Source organism: Agrilus planipennis, unplaced genomic scaffold (genome assembly GCF_000699045.2).
Source record: "Agrilus planipennis isolate EAB-ADULT unplaced genomic scaffold, Apla_2.0 scaffold509, whole genome shotgun sequence".
NCBI lineage: Eukaryota > Metazoa > Arthropoda > Insecta > Coleoptera > Buprestidae > Agrilus > Agrilus planipennis.
The window spans coordinates 1-3,690 of NW_020439159.1; positions in this window are offsets into that span (position 1 = coordinate 1).

Here is a 3,690-nt window from a genome sequence, read left to right on the forward strand (position 1 = left end):
GGTATTGTTGACAAAAGGGGCATGGTCTAACCTCTTAAGATGAAGAATGACCTAGAAAGACCTTCTAAAGATCCAAAATTGGTAAGATGTTGATGGATGGATCATGGCCTAGATTTGGGGAGCCGTGACCCAGATATAGTAACCCGCGTCTATAACTACTGACGATAGAACAGCTTATAAATTGCCTCAAGTGGTGTCCCAAAAAATCCGCCTGTGCCTTATTAGTACTTGTGACCCTTTAAATAATGACAAGTACAGAGTTAGTAAAGGACCAGCAAAATGAAAGGGTATAAAGGATTTGGAAGAAGCTAGAAGGCTATATGAAAAAGCGATGTATTTCCCTAGCGTTGATACCACCGAAGTTGATGATATTCAAGACCAATTTTACTGGCAATAATAACACCGAGGAAATAAATATTGATAATCGACTAATAATTGCAATAATAATTACCTATGCAAACAATTTCTTTAGCCGGTGAAAATAAGAAGATGAATCAGGAAATAGCAGACGAAAAAAAATAATAAATCAAATCCACGACTTACTTCTAATAAATAGTAATAACAGCGCTAATATTGAAAGTTTTCCCACCGAACAATGGCAGCTGCCAGTTGTAGATAATACATCACTGGGAATCCTTGGAAGATTTTAGAAAGAGGATAAAAATATTGAGCTATTGGTAATAATTCTAATAATTATTAAAAGATTTTCCAAAAATTCTTCATTTTATATAAATTTTTTCTAGAGTTGATGTGCTTCAGTAGTTCAAAGCGAGCCGCACAAGGGAGGGGGACCCAGACGGATGTACGGCGAGGATTGATACCAGGTGAGACAGACGGCGGTTGACCGCAGCAGTGAAACAACGAATAATTCACGTTGTGTTGAAATAGCCGATCTGGCTAGTTTTTGTGTTGGATCGAGATCCAAGTCTAAAAAAGACGAACAATAATAATCATAAATTATCCATTGATAATTTAAGAACACTTACCTTACTTATCGACGTATTGTTGCCTGGTCGAAGATTGGAACAATTCTGGAACCTCAACGCAGTCCTGGAAGAAGGTGTTATTGAAAAGACAGACATTTTTAGGGTTTTTAACTCAACTTTCTTACCTGTAAGTTGTTGTATTTGCTTTTGTTTTATGTTTTGGATTTTTGGTTGATTTTATTTTGCGTTCTGTAGTTTGTAGTTTTCTTTTATATTTTATTATATGTTTTATGAACTTAAAACAACTTGTTTTATTTGCACAAGCATTGGGGGCGAAACTAGCCACAAGGCAATATATTTGATTATGAAGAAGCTATTTGCCAACGAGTAAGTAATTATATATTCAAAAGTGGTGAAAAGGGGAAGCTCCCTCGTGAAATCATTCCCTCCATCCGATCTTTGAAAAAGAGAAAAGCTCCTAGCGCGGACGGAATTCCTAACGATGTTCTAAAATTCCTGCCACCATAATACATGCAAATAATTGCACTCTGGAACATCACCAACGCTATCATGCGGCTCCACCACTTACCTCTGGTCTAAAAAGAAGTTACCGTCATCACAAACAAACAGCAGTGTCATCAAGAATTACCAGAAGAATGCAAACCAACAGGCCAAAATACATTAACTGAGCTCTGCAGTTTGAAATCCAACATCAGGGACAACAATCCGAAGGGTAAGTCTCCAATCATTTTATCCGTCTTTCATAGTTGTCATTTCTTTATTCCTTTTGAGTGTTTAAAATGACTGAGAGAAGATAGAAAACAACTAATTGTTAAACGAGGACATGTACAGGCTAGCTTAATTCGCTTCAGAAAACAATTAGATAGCGTCAGTGCCGACAAGGTATAATAGATACATTATATCTTAAACAAAAATTAAAAATTTATATATATCCTTAATTTTCAAAATTTAATGATTCAGTCACAAATAGAAATATTAGATAGTGCGCAAATGGATGGCAATGATCGCTATGATTTTGAACAGGATTATTATGAATTATTAAATAGGGCAGAAAAATTTAGTCATGAATCTAAACCATCATCTTCTAGTTCCGACAGAAGCTTGAGCAACGTATCTACTCAAAATGTAGAAATTAGTAATTTACACGCTGGCATGTCAACTATCAATATCAATTCAGGGGAATACAATCAACGGCTTGCGTTTTCGAATTCGTTCAAATCACCGGTAGATTCACACCCATCCGTATCTGACGTAGTAAAATTGCACTATTCAAAGTCAAGTTTACAATGGGAAGCTCTAGATTTAATTCAAGATTTAGAGACTTGCTCCGATAATTATTTAATCGCCATCAAGTTATTGAGCGATAATTATAATAAAGAACGGCTCATAGTTTAGGATTACATTCACTCGTTACTTGATGCTCCTGAATGCCATAAAGAGTCGTATACTTAAACGGCCAGTAGAGTCATGGGACGATTTGTTAATTCCCATTTTAATTTCAGAAATTGATACAAGAACGACTCAAGAATGGAAAGGTAAACCATCAAAAAACAAAATGCCAACAATTACGGAACTTTTTAAGTACACGCAAGGTAGAGGTATTAGAGTCAATTAATATTAAATAAAGGTAAGATCAAAGTTCAAAAGGTAGCATCATCCAGCTTAAAAGGTTCAATGAAAAATCTACCGTGCATGTAGTCAATACAATTCATAGTTGCCAGTTTTGTTGTCTCCCGAACAACGACTTAAATATGTCAACTCATTCAGAATTTATCAAAATTGTTTCGGTAGCAATCATTCGAATGGGCAATGCAAATATAGCCGATGTAAGATTTGCAAGGGTCGTCACAATATATTGTTGCATTTTCACAAAAATAATAATCAGTCAACGCAATCATTAGGTTAGCCCCAACAATCAGATGCTTCATCTACATCAGAGGTTCTCTTATCAATTGCACTAGTACACGTTCTTGATTCAAAGGGTTACGGAATACCGCGTTCTATTGGATCAAGGATCGCAACTAAATTTGATTACCGATTAGTGGGCGAACAGATTAGGATTAGCTAGAAATTCATTAGAAGTTGCGATCAGCGATATTAACAAAAGAGAACTGCAAATCAGTAGTAATAGAACCGTGTCAAAATACACTAACATAAATTTTCAAGATATGACCAACACCAATAACGGACACAGAATTTTTAAAATCATTTATGACTTTTCGTCATCTAATAACGAAAATTTAAAAAGAATTTCTGATCGTCAGAAAGCCCTTAAGGTCAACGTTAAGGATAAAGCAGCCGGATCATCGTATAATACAAATAGCAAAGAAAATATTTATCCCAATTGAATTAGTCCTGGAACTTTTTTATTGATTAAAGTGCCCAGCCAAAAAAGGAATATGTTATATTCTGTGATACCTTGCCATCAGTCAGACTTGTGCTGAAGATGACGGAAAACATAAAGTTACTTTCCTGAGATCAGTGCGTAATACTGCGAAGATATTTCAGCTAGGCCCAACAGATTCATCTTATATTACATTTGAACAAAATATAAAGATTATGCCTACGCCTTTACGACAAGTTGAAAAAACCAGGAGTATTTCCATTTTAACATTAATGCTGGTATATTTGAAAAATATTAATGTTTTAAACGTGTTTATTTGATGCATAAACGTACAATTTTATTCTTTTGTTTATTTTTTTTATTACTATATAACTTGTTGGAGACCATAGGCCTAATACA